Below are 16,155 nucleotides of genomic sequence, written 5' to 3' on the forward strand. Positions count from 1 at the left end.
TCATGAGTGCATCTGATTTCAGTTTCTCGTGCTGCCTTTTCACTCAAATACAGTAGACTCTCAACTATTCAGTGATAATGAGAAACCATTTAAATAATTCGTCTATTTATTGGGGTTTGTTATTTATAAGCACAATTGAAATAGATGCCTTTTATGCAAATCACCAGAGGATTGAAAACCACCAATTAGAAAGTGTTGGCCTATGGAAACCTCTCATCTTACAGAATGGGAAACTGAGGCCCAGAGAAGAAAAGGAAGTTGTCTAAGGCTCTGCATGCAGCCATAGGTTTTCCCGGAGCTAGAGAGCAGGAATTGGGGCCAGAAGCCGTGGCATACTACTGAAATACGAAGATGTTGGGAGTCCGAGGTGGGCAGATCATTTGAGGTCAGGAGTTCGAGACCAACTTGGCCAACATGGCAAAACCCTGTCTCTACTAAAAATACAAAAATTAGCTAGGTGTGGTGGTGCATGCCTCTAATCCCAGCTACTCAGGAGGCTGAGGCAGGAGAATCACTTGAACCAGGGAGCCACAGGTTGCAGTGAGCTGAGGTCTTGCCACTGCACTCCAGCCTGGGTGACAGAGTGAGACTCCATCTCAAAAAAAAAAAAAAAAAAAAAAAGCAGGAAGTGGGATCCCCAAGTTTTGTTCTGGACTCACCCCAATTGATTTCTGCTGTGTTCTTCTTGAGTTTCTGACTATGTCCCTCAAATTCATCTTCAAATATAGAAAGAAATGAAGCACCAGGACTGTGACAATGCCAATTCATGGGGGTGGGACTGGGGAGTGGCTTGCAGAGAGACAGGGATTTAGCTTCCCCATAATTTCCATCAGTTTCCACCAAAACCAACTCAGATAAGCAGACATGATTTACATGGAAACAGTAGACCTGCCACACTGAGCTTCATGACAAATCCTTGGGTTCTTTCTGTCCCGAAGCTTCCAGAAGACTCAGGCAGGGGGACAGCTGAAGGGGGCAGGGGAGGTGGTGCTCCCTGGGCCCAAGACTGGATTTAGAGTGGTACAAAAAGATCGGGGAAAACACGCTGTGGGGTCCCTGCAGAAGGCAAGAGTAGAAGATGAGGACAGGACCCCGAGAATTAGCAAGGCAGCATGGAGAGTGCAGAGGATTTTAATTCTTCTCCCAAACTGAGCACCTGTGCTTGTCTGTCTAAAAGAGCCGAATATTTCATTCCTATCTTGAAATGAGTACTTGCTCACTGCAACAACAAAGAAATTGGAAAAGAAAACTAGGATTCCCCAAAATCACTGTGTTACCACATTTCCATTTTTATCGATACATTTATGCTAGTATGACATTGAGTCATTTCTAAGAAGTGGTGGCTGGGTCTTTGACACTTTGCTTTAAGACCCAAGAGAGAGCTGGGCATGGTGGCTCACACCTGTAATGGCAGCACTTTGGGAGGCCTAGGCAAGAGGATGGCTTGAGGCCAGGAGTTCCAAAGCAGCTTGGGCAACAAAGTGAGACCAGTCTTCACAAAAAATTTAAAAATTAGCCAGGTTTGGTGGTGTGTGCGTGTAGTCCCAGATACTCCGGAGAGGCTGAGGTGGAAGGTTGCTTGAGCTCAGGAGGTCAAGGCTGCAGTGAGCCATGATGGCACTACTGCACTCCAGCCTGGGTGACAGAGCAAGACCCTGACTCAAAAAAAAAAAAAAAAAAAAAAAAGAGACGGAGAGAGAAAAAGACTCAAGAGAGGAAGGTAAATGCCTTGGCCTTCTTCTCCATGTTCCCTAATTTAGGCATATCCTTTTCTTTTTTGCTTTAAAAAAACCAAAGCCTATTTTATATTATAATCTCTTTTATTCAATCATCATTTAGCAACCACCTTTTCATATTCATATATGTCTTCAATGGCATTTTGTTTGTTTGTTTTGAGACAGAGTCTCACTCTGTCACCCAGGCTGGAGTGCAGTGGCACAATCTTGGCTCACTGCAACCTTCGCCTCCCAGGTTCAAGCGATTCTCCTGCCTCAACCTCCTGAGAAGCTGAAACTACAGGCACGCACCAAAACACCCAGCTAATTTTTGTATTTTTAGTAGAAACGGGGTTTCACTATGTTTGCCAGGCTGGTCACAAACTCCTGACCTCAAGTGATCCGCCCTCATCAGCCTCCCAAAGTGCTGGGATTACAGGCGTGAGCCACCGTGCCCGGCTGCAATGGCATTTTAAACCACTGGTTAGTAACCCATGGCCTCACTTATAACAGTAATAATAAAAGCTAAGTCTTCTGAGCATTTAATATATATCTGGCAGTGTGCTAAACGCTTGCATAATCTCACTAAGTTCTCCCCACCACTCCACGGGTAGACAGTGTCCATTCCAGCAGTGAGGGGACTGTGATGTGGTCTCCATCCTATCTCCCTCGGATATTATGAAAAATATCACAGAGTGTACACCCACTGTGATATTAGGAGAAAGCTCTCCCTTGGGTATTAGAATAATATCACAGGGTGTACACTCACTGTGATATTAGGAGTAAGATCTCCCTTGGATACTATGAATAATATCACACAGTGCACACCCACTGTGACGCGGTACACCCACTGAGATATTAGGAATAATATCTCCCACGGATATTAGGAATAATATCTCCCTCAGATATTATCACACCCACTTCGATATTGGAAGTAATATCTCCCTCGGATGTTATGAATAATATAGAAGGGTGTACACTCACTGTGATATGGAGAGTAATACCTGCCTCAGATATTACAAATAATATCATAGGGTGTAAAACCACTGTGATATTGGGAGTAATATCTCCCTTGGATATTATAAATAATATCCTAGGGTTTACAAACATGGTGTACACCCACTATGATATTAGGAGTAATATCTCCCTAAAATATTACAGGGTGTACACCCACTGTGATATTAAAAGTAATATATCTATAAAATATGAGTACACCCACTATGATATTAGGAGTAGTATCTCCCTAAAATATTACAAATAATATCCCCCCAGTATATAACAGATAATATCATAAGGTGTACACCCACTGTGATATTAGTTATAATAATATCTTCTTGGGATATAAGGAATAACATCACAGGGTGTACACCCACTGTGATATCAAAGGAAGTAATATCTCCTCAGGGTGTACACCCACTGTGAAATTAGTAGTAATATCTCCATAAAATATTATGACTAATATTACAGAGTGTACACACAAGGTGTACACCCACTGTGATATTAAGGGTAATAATATCTCCAGAAAATTTGACACACCCTGTGATATTAGCAGTAATAACATCTCACCAGGATATAATAAATAATATCACAGGGTGTACACCCACAGTGATATTAGATGTAATAATATCTTCCCATGATGTAATGAATAATATGACAGGGCGTACACCCACTGTGATATTAGGGGTAATAACATCTTCCATGAATATAACGAAGAATATCACAGGGTGTACAACCACTGTGATAATACGAACAATATGTCTCCAGGATAAAACAAATAATATCACAGGGTGTACTCCCACTGTGATATTAGCAGTAATGTTTCCCTCGGATATTGCAAATAATATCACAGGGTGTACATCCACTGTGATATTGAGAGTAATATCTCCCTCAAATATTATGAATAATACCACAGGGTGTAAACCCACTGTGATACTGGGAGTAATATCTCCCTCGGATATTATGAATCATATCACAGTGGGTGTACAGGGTGTACAGGGTGTACACCCACTGTGATATTGGCAGTAATATCTCTCTCAGATATTATGAATAATATCACAGTGTTTACAAACATGCTGTACACCCACAATGATATTAGGAGTAATATCTCCCTAAATTATTACAAATAATATCATAGGGTGTACAAACATGGTGTACACTGACTGTGATATTAGGAGTAATATCTCCCTAAAATATTATGAATAATATCACAGGGTGTACACACATGCTGTACAACCTCTGTGATATTAGAAGTAATATCTCCCTAAAATATTATGAATAACATCACAGGGTGTAAACACAGGGATACAGCCACTGTGAAATTAGGAGTAATATCACCCCAAGATGTAACCAATACTGTCCCAGTGGGTACACACGCTGTGATATTATGGGTAATAATATCTCCAGAAAATTTGAAGAATAATATCACAGGGTGTACACCCACTGTGATATTAGGGGTAGTAACATCTCTCAAAGATATAATGAATAATATGACAGGGTGTACATCCACTGTGATATTATGGGTAACAATATCTCCCTAGGATGTAACGAATAATATCACAGGGTGTACACCCACTGTGATAATAGGAATAATAATATTTCTCAAGGATATAATAAATAATATGACAGGGTGTACATCCACTGTGATATTGTGGGTAACAATATCTCCCTAGGATGTAACGAATAATATCACAGGGTGTACACCCACTGTGATAATAGGAATAATAATATTTCTCAAGGATATAACAAATAATATGACAGGGTGTACATCCACTGTGATATTATGGGTAATACTATCTCCCCACTACATAATGAATAATATCACAGAGTGTACACCACTGTGATATTAGGGGTAATAACACCTTCCCCAAATATAATGAATACTATCACAGGGTGTTCACCCATTGTGATATGAGACATAATAACATCTCCCCAGGATATAACAAATAATATCACAGGGTGTACACCCACTGTGATATTAGAGGAAATAATATCTTCCCAGGATATAATGAATAATATCACAGGGTGTACACCCACTGTGATATTAGAGGAAATAATATCTCCCCAAAATATAACGAATAATATTACAGAATGTTCACCCACTGTGATATTAGGAATAATAATACTTCCCCAGGATATAACCAATAATATCACAGGGTGTACACCCACTGTGCTATTAGGACTAATAATATCTTACCAGGATATTACAAATAATATTACAGGATGTACACCCACTGTGACAATACGGGTAATATCTCCCAGGATATTATGAATAATATCACAGGGTATACACTTACCAAATCCCAGCTCAATCACCAACTGGTTGAGTATCCTTAAGCTCTTCCAAGGAGTGGGGGATAATCCAATCCATCCCCACAGGATCCTGGTGGGGATTAAATGAGATGCTGTATGTAAAACATCAACACAGGGCCAGGTGCCATGACTCACACCTGTAACACCAGCACATTGGGAGGTGGAGGCAGGACAATCGCTTGAAGCCAGGAGTTTGAGACTAACCTGGGCAACATAGCCAGACCCCTATCTATACAATAAAATGTCTTTTTAATTAGCTGGGTGTGATAGCCCATGCCTGTAATCCCAGCTACTTGGGAAGCTGAGACAGGGAGATTGCTTAAGCCCAGGAGTTCAAAGCTGTAGTGAGCTATGATCATGCCACTGAACTCCAGCCATGGTGACAGAACTAGACCCCAACTCTAAAAAAATAAAAAACATTTAAAAAAAAAACAGCACAGTGCCTGGCATACAGTCAGCACCTAATAAGTAGTAGCTGTTTTTTGTTTTTTGTTTTTTTTTTCCATCTCTGAAAAAAAAAATCAGCCATTTTTTAAAATTAGCTGAGTGTAATGGTATATCTCTGTAATCCCAGCTACTTGGGAAGCTGAAGCAGGAGGACTGCTTAACCCCAGGAGTTTGAAGCTTCAGCGAGCTATGATTGTGCCACTGAACTCCAGCCATGGTGACAGAACAAGACCCAATCCCTGAAAACAAATAAATCAATTGGCACAGTGCCTGGCATACAGTCAGCACCTAATAAGTAGTAGCTGTTAGAATAATTACAAAAGGTCAGGCGTGGTGGCTCACACCTGTAATCCCAACACTTTCAGAGGCCAAGGAGGGTGGATGGCCTGAGGTCAGGAGTTTAAGACCAGCATGGCCAACACAGTGAAACCCCATCTCTGCTAAAAATACACACACATGCAAAACAAATCACTGGGCATGGTGGCACATGCCTGTAGTTAGTCTCAGCTTCTTGAGAGGCTGAGGCAAGAAAATCGCTTGAACCCAGGATGCAGAGATTGCAGTGAGCCAAGATAGTACCACTGCACTCCAGCCTGGGTGATAGAGCAAGACTTTGTCTCAAAACAAACAAACAAACAAAAACAAAAAAAACACTCAAATCATGGGATTGAGTGTTCAATCATTCAATCAATTTTTATTGAATGCCTACTACATGCTAGGTACTTAGGGATATAACAGGAAATAAGACATATGTGATTCTACCTTAATGAAACTTAGAAGAAAGAATATACTTATGGTATAGTGAAAGAAACATATTTATTAGAAATCAAACATAAAAAGCATAAAAAGTGTTGAAGAGTGCTCTAAAAGAACAGAGGTTTCTGTGAATCATCTACTTTATTTATTTATTTATTTATTTATTTATTTATTTATTTATTTATTTTGAGACAGAGTTTTGCTCTGTCACCCAGGCTGGAGTGCAGTGGCGTGATCTCAGCTCACTGCAACCTCCGCCTCCCAGGTTCAAGCGATTCTCCTGCCTCAGCCTCCCAAGTAGCTGGGATTACAGGCACCCGCCACCATGCCTGGCTTATTTTTGTATTTTTAGTAGACACGGGGTTTTCCTATGTTGGCCAGGCTGGTCTTGAACTCCTGATGTCAGGTGATCTGCCTGCCTCAGCCTCCCAAAGTGCTGGGATTACAGGCGTGAGCCACTGCACCCAGCCCGGAATCATCTACTTTAGACTGAGGCATCTGAGACGTGCTCAAAGGACATTTCAGTGGAGAACCATGAGTGTGAAGGAGGGAGTCACACGGAGACTGGGAAGGGACGGACCTTTGTAGGACAGACGGCAACACGTGCAAAGCTTGTGCTGGGAGGTGAAGGGAGAACAACTCGCTGGAGGAAGCAAGGAAGGGGAGATTTAGTTAGAGCAGACAGCCAGGATCAGAGCATGCAGGGTCTGATAATTTATTTCCAAGTTATTCTGAAATCAAAGAGAAGCAGGCTTTTAAGCTAAGAATGTGCTACATCGGCTGGCATAGAGTAAGAGTTCAAAAAAAGTGTAAGCTCCCTTCCTTATCCTGAAACAACCAAAGTAAATAAAAATGGCCCCTCTGTTTTGAATTATTTATTTATTTTTGCTTTCAAACTGTTTTCTTAAAAACAAAAAAAACAAAAAAAACTATAGAGTAGTGAGTGGGGGTAGGGGGGTAAGGGGTGGAATACTCAAAACATGTTCAAAATCAAACGAGCCAGAAACTCCTAGCTGGAAATTTTCTCTCTAGATCTCTGCAGGAATCAGTGGAACCATGAGAGACAGAGTCGAAAGCAGCAGAGCCTGGAATTATTTCTCTAAGCAAGACCCAGACGCCAGGCAGGTAGTGAAATTGCTCCTGCCCCACCTCCATCCTTGCTGCCTATCTGAGAACAGAGTCTGCCAACCCCTCCTGACGAGAGACTGACCCCTCATGGCCACTGCAGGCTGGAAGCCATAAGCTTAAACCACTTCGATACCATGAAAGCAAAATGTATGGTTGGCAAAAAGCAAAAAAAAAAAAAAAAAAAAAAAAAAACTGGTTACTGGCGAGTGCAGAACCACAGTCTGGGTGGATGACAAATTATCCAGCATGAATCTTGGTGTGACTTAGGCCCTTCTTAGTCCGCTAAAATTCATCACATTTTGTTTATTCGTTCACTACCCACTTACAGTAGATGCCAAGAAATATATATAACAAGATTATAGATATAAATTTAAAATTAGGACTAAAGAAAGATAATCTAGAATAAGAGGTAAAAGCAGAACAGAGCAGGATGGAAGGTAGAATAAAGATATACAGGCCAGAAGGCCAGTTACTAAACTGGATTTGAGAACATGGCGCTGAGTGCCCTGGTGGCCAAGTCAAAAAGGGCAGTTGGAGATGTTCTCATGGTCCACAAAAAGAAACACACGTAACTTTGCAGAACAAGCACTGTCCTGCCGTGTGACCTCAGATAAGTGATTTAACCTACTTAGACTCAGCTGCCTCGTTGCCAAAAAGTTAGTGAAAACTATTGAATGTTTAGGTAAAAAGTTGTAATAAAAAACAAGAATGGGAAAGGATTCCCTATTTAAAATGGTGTTGGGAAAACTGGCTAGCCATATGCAGAAAACTGAAACTGGGCCCCTTCCTTACACCTGATACAAAAATTAACTCAAGATTGATTAAAGTCTTAAATGTTAGACCTAAAACCATAAAAACCCAAGAAGAAAACCTAGGCAATACCATTCAGGACATAGGCATGGGCAAAGGCTTCATGACTGAAACACCAAAAGCAATGGCAACAAAAGCCAAAATTGACAAGTGGGATCTAATTAAACTAAAGAGCTTCTGCACAGCAAAACAAACTATCATCAGAGTGAACAGGCAACTTACAGAATGGGAGAAAAGTTTTGCAATCTATCCATCGGGCTAATATCCAGAATCCACAAGGAACTTAAACATATTTACAAGAGAAAAACAACCCCATCCAAAAGTGGCCAGAGGATATGAACAGACACTTCTCAAAAGAAGACATTTATGTGGCCAACAAACATGTGAAGAAAAGCTCATCATCACTGGTCATTAGAGAAATGCAAATCATTGTCAGAGTGCTCAGAGAGGGCATGTTCCCTGGGTCTTGGTGGATTTAGAGGTCAAGGGACCATTTCTGGAAGCTCACAGTGTGCCAGGGCAGCTTATATCAGAGCTCCACTCTTTTTCTTTTTTTTTTTTTTTTTTAAGACAGAGTCTCACTTTTGCCCAGGCTGGAGTGTGGTGGCACCATTTCGGCTCACTGCAACCTCCACCTCCCGGGTCCAAGAGATTCTCCTGCCTCAGCCTCCTGAGTAGCTGGGACTACAGGCATGCACCACCACCACACCTGGCTAATTTTTGTATTTTTAGTAGAGACGGGGTTTCACCATGTTAGCAAGGCTGGTCTCGAACTCCTGACCTCAGGTGATCCACCTGCCTTGGCCTCTGAAAGTGCTGAGATTACAGGCATGAGCCACTGCACTTGGCCAGATATCTGCTCTGGAAGACTCCCCAGGCTGGAGGGCACTGCCACAAGCAGACAGTATGGCGAGGGTCCCTATGGCCACCTGGCAGGCAAGGTGGATTCTGGAGGGAGGTGGCCTGGGAGCAGGCTGAGGATGGGGTGAGGGTATTTGAGCAGCAGAGATGGATAGATTGCACCAGTCTGCGTGACCGGGCATAACTGGAGGGACAGTAAATGACTCTTGTGTGAGAGGATGAGGGAGGGGTGAGAGGGGCTGACTACCCCCAGGACTTGAGGTGCAGTGAGACTCCTTAGCTTTATCCAGACTCATGGGAGCCATGGAGGTTTGAGGCAGAGGCGTGGGCTGCTGGGAGAGTGAGGACTCACCATCCAGAGAGGAAGGTGAGGCTTTCAACTCTAAATGCCGTTTTATTTTCGTGTGGTTTTTTTTTTTTTTTTTTTTTTGAGACGGAGTTTCACTCTTATTGCCCCGGCTGGAGTGTGATAGCATGAGCTCGGCTCACTGCAACCTCTGCCTCCCGGGTTCAAGCGATTCTACTGCCTCACCCTCCCAAGTAGCTGGGATTACAGGCATGCGCCACCATGCGTGGCTAATTTTATATTTTTAGTAGAAACAGGGTTTCTCCGTGTTGGTCAGGCTGGTCTGGAACTCCTGACTTCAGGTGATCCGCCCGCCTTGGCCTCCCAAAGTGCTGGGATTACAGGCATGAGCCACTGTGCCTGGCCCCAAATGTGTTTTACATTTTCTTCCTATTTGATTCATCTTTGTTGTGCAACATAAATATGCTACTTTTCCACTGATAAAAAGACAAAATGGAATTTAAAATTGGCCTGGACTTCTCAAAAAAGTCAGTGTGATGAAAACATGTTCTAGATAAAACAGAAATGAGACTGGGCATGGTGGCTCATGCCTGGAATCCCAGTGCCTTGGGAGGCCAAGGAAGGAGAATCACTTGAGGCCAGGAGTTTGTGACCAGCCTGGGCAACATAGTGAGACCGCAGATCTACTAAAAATTTAAAAATTAGCTGGGCATGGTGGTGCATGCCCATATGTCGGGAGGCTGAGGCAGGAGGATCGCTTGAGCCCAGGATCTGGAGGCTGAGGCAGGAGGATCGCTTGAGCCCAGGATTTGGAGTCTGCAGTGAGCTATGATTGTGCCACTGCACTCCAGTGTGGGTGACAGAGTGAGACCCTGTCTCTATTTAAAAAAAGAGAGACAAGATGATCAGGATGAGCGCAGTGGCTCACGCCTATAATCCCAGCACTTTGGGAGGCCAAAGCAGGTGGATCACATGAGGTCAGGAGTTTGAGACCGGCCCAGCCTAGATGGTGAAACCCCGTTTCTACTAGAAATACAAAAATCAGCTGGGTGTGGTGGGGCACGCCTGTGATCCCAGCTACTCGGGAGACTGAGGCTGGACAATTGCTTGAACCTGGGAGGCAGAAGTTGCTGTGAGCAAGATTACACCACTGTGCTCCAGCCTGGGCAACAGGAATGAGACTCTGTCTCAAAAAAAAAAAAAAAAAAAAAAAAAGGGATGATCAAACACAATGCATCAACCTCCCGGAGCCGTATAAACCCTAAACCTAAACCAGGAAGCAGGCAAGCCTGTGTGTGAGTTTCCACTCTATTGCTGGTACCACTCGGTTCTGGCAACCCGGAAGGCCACCTTCCCCTGTTGTTACTGTGTAAGGAGGAAGGAGCACTGGTTTGCAAGTCAGAAGCCTGGGTTGAAGCCTCTGCTTGAGTTCCTGCTGGCTGTGGGAATGTGGGGTTACCTTTCCCGGCTGGCCTCGTTTCCTACATGTCCAATGCAGGGGTTCCAGTCACATGCATTGGGCACCATTACATGTCCAAGCTGTGCCAGGATCTAGAAAAATGGCTGGGCTCAGGCCAAGGGGCCTTCCTATCTGGCAGTGAAAATAAGAGGAGATACCAAGGGCCCTGAGCCTGAGTCTGGAGGAAAAGTCATGAGCACAGGGCAGTGCCAGGGCCTGGGAGCTGCCACAGAGGAGCCCACCTTGGTGACAGACACCTGTAGGCTCATATGATACCGAGTGCCCAATACAGGGAACTGGACAAAGGTTTCATGCACGACTCTTTTCCCTCCTTGGCTACCTTGAGGACCTTGATTATAATAGTTAGCCTTTTTTTTTTCTTTCTTTTTTTGAGACTCTTGCTCTGTCGCCCAGGTTGGAATGCAGTGGCAAAATCTTGGCTCACTGCAATCTTCGCCTCTCAGGTTCAAGTGACTCTCCTTCCTCAGCCTCCCTAGTAGCTGGGATTACAGGCGTGCACCACTATGCTCGGCTAATTTTTGTATTTTTACTACAGATGGGGTTTCACCATGTTGGCCAGGCTGATCTTGAACTGCTGACCTCAGGTGATCTGCCCGCCTGGGCCTCCCAAAATCTTGGGATTACAGGTGTGAGCCACTGAGCCCAGCTGGATTATAATAGCCTTTTCATGCACCAGGGGCTTTATACTCATTATCTCATTTCATTCATATGAGTTGAAGTCAGCTTATCCCCCATTTCACAGATGAGGAAACCAAGGCCCAGAGAGGTTAGGAATTTGTCCAAGGTCACACAGCCAGGAAGTAGGACTCAAACCCAGACAGCCAGGCTGTAACACCTATGCTCTTCTCAGGCTCATGCCCTTCCCAGGGGTCTGGGAAGCCCTGACCTGCAGCCTGTCACCTTTGTTTACCCCCCAGCCTCCAGGATATTATGTGTGCACCGGCGTGGGATCCTGGAACTGGCAGGAATTGTGGGTTGTGTTGGTCCCTGAACCCCCATCGCCTATGTGAAATATGGTTGCTTTTGTGGCTTGGGAGGCCATGGCCAGCCCCGCGATGCCATTGACTGGTGAGTGCATGCCTGGGACCAGGCTACAAAATCCCTCACACTCTGGGGTAGTCAAGGCTTATGAGGAAGTACCCAAAACTGAAGCTGGGGTTTGGTCCAGGGAGATCCCAGTGTGCAGTACTACTTTGCAGGCAGGCAGAGGCCTCTTGGATAACATGGCCAGTGAAGCCAGATCTTGGTACTAGCTGCGCCTTACCCTGGCCATGGGCTGAAAACGTTGCCTTAAAAAATTGGCCAGGAGCGGTGGCTCACTCCTGTAATCCCAGCACTTTGGGAGGCCGAGGCGGGCAAATCACTTGAGGTTAGGAGTTCAAGACCAGCCTGGCCAATATGGTGAAACCCCATCTCTACTAAAAATGCAAAAATTAGCTGTGTGTGGTGGCAGGCGTCTGTAATCTCAGCTACTCGGGAGACTGAGGCAGGAGAATTGCTTGAACCCGGGAGGCAGAGTTTGCAGTGAATTGAGATTGCACCGCTGTATTCCAACCTGGACAACAGTGCCAAACCCTGTCTCAAAAGAAAAAAATAATAATAATATAAAGTGACCAGGTGTGTTGACTCATGCCTGTAATCCCACCACTTTGGGTCGAGGCAGGAGGATCACTGGAGCCCAGGAGTTTGAAACGAGCCTAGGCAACAGAGTGAGACCCTGTCTCTATATTAAACACACACACGCGCGCACGCACACACACATACAAAGGCAGCCAGACTATGCACTAGGAACTGCCCTGGGAATCCCTTTGTGTTCTCACAACAATCCCATCTCACATGAAGAAACCTAGGCACAGAAATATTCAGTAACGTGTCCAGGTGCGGTGGCTCATGCCTGTAATCCCAGTACTTTGGGAGGCTGAGGCAGGCAGATCACGAGGTCAGGAGTTCGAGACCATCCTGGCCAACATGGTGAAACCCCGTCTCTACTAAAAATACAAAAATTAGCTGTGTGTGGTGGCAGGTGCCTGTAATTCCAGCTACTCAGGAAGCTGAGGCAGGAGAATTGCTTGAACCCGGGAGGCAGAGGTTGCAATGAGCCGAGATCACACCACTGCACTCCAACCTGGGTGACAGAGCAAAACTCCGTCTGAAAAAAAAAAAAAGAAATATTAAGTAACTTGTCTGAGGCCACATAGTTACCAAGACGTGGGAGCTGGGACTTGAACCCAGGCAGTCTGGCTGGATTCAGGCCTGCAGCCTCTGCACTCCTGCTACTTACTGTGTGAGAAGCGTCTGTTCTGTGGAAGGTTGTGGGCTGAGATCTTTCCATGACTTCCACTCATTTACCCCCAAGGCTGTTCTTCAAGACGGGCATGACAGTTATGCCCATTTTACAGATGGGGCCCTGAGGCTCACAAGGGCACGCCACTCACCCATTTCCACAAAGCTATAGTCAGTTAGCAGAGGGCAGAATTCGGCCGCCTCTCCCCTAGCTTGAAGGCTGTGATTGACACAGAGGTTTTTTTGTTGTCGTTGCTGTTGTTTGTTCCTTTTTCTGTTTTTTGAGACAGGGTCTTGCTCTGTCATCCCGGCTGGAGTGCAGTGGTGCGATGTCAGCTCACTGCAAACTCTGCCTCCAAGATGCAAATGATTCTCGTGCCTCAGCCTCCCAAGTAGCTGGAATTACAGGTGTGCACTACCACGCCCAGCTGTTTTCTGTAGAGATGGGGTTAGTAGAGATTTGTTTAATAGAGACGGGGTTTCACCATGGTCTCTACTAAACCCTGTCTCTACTAAAAATACAAAAATTACCCAGGCGTGGTGGCACATGCCTGTAGTCCCAGCTACTCAAGAGGCTGAGGCAGGAGAATCACTTGAACCTGGGAGGTGGAGGTTGCAGTGACCCAAAATCATGCACTCTAGCCTGGGGTCTCGCTTTTGCCCAGGTTAGAGTGCAGTGGCACAATCACAGTGGCTCACTGCAGCCTCAAACTCCTGGGCTGAAGGGAATCCTCCCACCTCAGCCTCCCAAGTAGCTAGGACTATAGGCATGTGCCATCATGGCGAGTTAATTTTTTGTGTGTTTTTATTGTCTCGAGACAGAGTCTTGCTCTGTTGCTCAGGCTGGACTGCAATGGCGTGATCTTGGCTCACCGCAACCTCCACCTCCTGGGTTCAAGCAATTCTCCTACTTCAGCCTCCCGAGTAGCTGGGATTACAGGTGCGTGCCATCATGCCTGGCTAATCTTGTATTTTTAGTAGAGACAGGGTTTCGCCATGTTGGTCAGGCTGCTCTCGAACTCCTGACCTCGTGATCCACCTGCCTCGGCCTTCAAAGTGTTGGGATTACAGGCATGAGCCACTGAGCCTGGCCTGGTGAGCTAATTTTTAAATTTGTTATAGAGACAAGAGTCTCTCTTATGTTGCCCAGGCTGGTCTCGACCCCCTGGCCTCAAGTGATCCTCCCACCTCAGCCTCCCAAAGTGCTGGGATTACAGATGGGTGTCACCGCACCTGGCCTCTGAGGAGGATTTCATTATAAACCTGCCCTGAAGGGAGGGAATCCAATTTTACGAGCGGGTGTAGCCTGGTGAGGCCTGGATGACCTCTGGAGGCAGGGGCTTGTGCCTGGGCTGAGGCCTAAGGGACAATGGGCAGACATGAAGTTGCCCCAGGCAGAGGGTACAGTGTGGGCAAAGTCAGGAAGTGGCAGGGCTTGGATCACTCCAGGAAGAGAGAGGAGTCATGTGTCACAGGAGCTCGAGACCCAGAGAGGGAGGCAGGCAGGCAGGGACCAAGCTTGGGCACAGCCAGGAAGGCAGGACAGGGCATGGTGGGGCCAATGGAATCATTACCCAAGACGGGGATTTTCAGGGAAACAGCTTAGATAAGGCCAGGTGTACAGTAGCTCCCACCTGTAATCCCAGCATTTGGGGAGGCTGAGGTAGGAGGACTGCTTGAGCCTGGGAGTTCGAGACCAGCCTAGGCAATATAGTGAGACCCCATATCCACAAAAAATTTAAAAAAGGAGTTTGTGTTCCTGTAGTAGCAGACTTGGGAGGTTGAGGTGGCAGTATCACTTGAGCCCGGGAGTTCAAGGCTGCCGTGAGCTATGATTGTGCCTCTGCAGTCCAGCCTGGGCGACAGAGAAAGACCCTGTCTCTTAAAAAAAAAAAAAAAAAAAAAATCTTAGATAAGAGGATGCTGTGCCTCCCTGGGGGTCTTCAGTCACCCATGGTCCTGGCAAGAGAGGAGGGCCAGGAGAGAGCTTCACCCACCTGCTGTCCTGCCCATGTGACATCCGCAGGTGCTGCCATGGCCACGACTGTTGTTACACTCGAGCTGAGGAGGCCGGCTGCAGCCCCAAGACAGAGCGCTACTCCTGGCAGTGCGTCAATCAGAGCGTCCTGTGCGGTGAGTCCCCAGCACCACCATGCCACCCACCCCGAGTATCCCCTGGGCATCCTGGCATAGCCAGATGACTTCCGTGCCCCTGTTGCAATAACCACTGCTTCCAACTCTCTATAGACCACCCCTTGGGTATATCTAATGTAAGTGATATTTATTTTATTTATTTTTTGAGTCAGTTTCGCTCTGTCACCCAGGCTAGAGTGTGCTGATGTGATCTCGGCTCACTACAACCTCTGCCTCCTGGGTTCAAGCGATTCTCATGCCTCAGCCTCCCAAGTGGCTGGGACTACAGGCATGCACCATCACGCCCAGCTAATTTTTGTATTTTTTTCAGTAGAGGTGGGGTTTCACCAAGTTGGCTGGGCTGGTCTCAAACTCCCCACCTCAAGTGCTCTGCCCGCCTCGGGCTCCCAAAGTGCTGGGATTACAGGCATGAGCCGTGGTGTCTGGCCCTAATGTGAGTGATCTTTAACACTGAGCACTTGAAAAAGAAAACCCTGAAGAAACCTAATTCTTTGATGTCTGGACGACAAGGAAGAAGATAGAAATGGCATCAGATAATAAACAGTGTAAATGTTTATCAGAAAGAGGCTGGTGGTCGTGACAAGTAGGAGGATCGCTTGAGTCCACGAGTGCATCTCTACAAAAAAGTTAAAGGATTTTTTAACATTGGCCAGGCGTGGTGGCACACATCTGTGATCCCAGCTACTTGGGAGGCTGGGGCAGGAGGATTGCTTGAAGCCCAGGAGGTTGAGGCTGCAGTGAGCTGTGATCGAGCCACTGCACTCCAGCCTGGGTGACAGAGCAAAATCCAGCCTCAAAAAAAAAAAACCAAATAATAATATTTTACATAACCAACCACTTCTAAAGATTAAAAAAAAACCCTACGATTAAAAACCTCAGGTCCCTCAGGCAATCATACCAGATAT

At 45.7% G+C, this 16,155-nt stretch overlaps 1 protein-coding gene and 1 long non-coding RNA gene across 2 annotated transcripts in view; one reads left to right on the top strand and one right to left on the bottom strand.

Moving 5' to 3' along the window:
• The window catches only part of LOC134728405 (nuclear pore complex-interacting protein family member A9-like), an 84,377-nt gene that overhangs the window by 57,960 nt on the left and 10,262 nt on the right, over positions 1-16,155 (bottom strand). The gene's annotated exons all lie outside the window — the stretch shown is intronic.
• LOC134729416 (uncharacterized) lies at positions 10,088-16,073 on the top strand. Its single transcript, XR_010110503.1, has 2 exons — positions 10,088-11,881; positions 15,123-16,073. It is a non-coding gene; the product is annotated as an uncharacterized LOC134729416 (long non-coding RNA).

This window comes from Pan paniscus, chromosome 18 (assembly GCF_029289425.2).
Source record: "Pan paniscus chromosome 18, NHGRI_mPanPan1-v2.0_pri, whole genome shotgun sequence".
Lineage (NCBI taxonomy): Eukaryota > Metazoa > Chordata > Mammalia > Primates > Hominidae > Pan > Pan paniscus.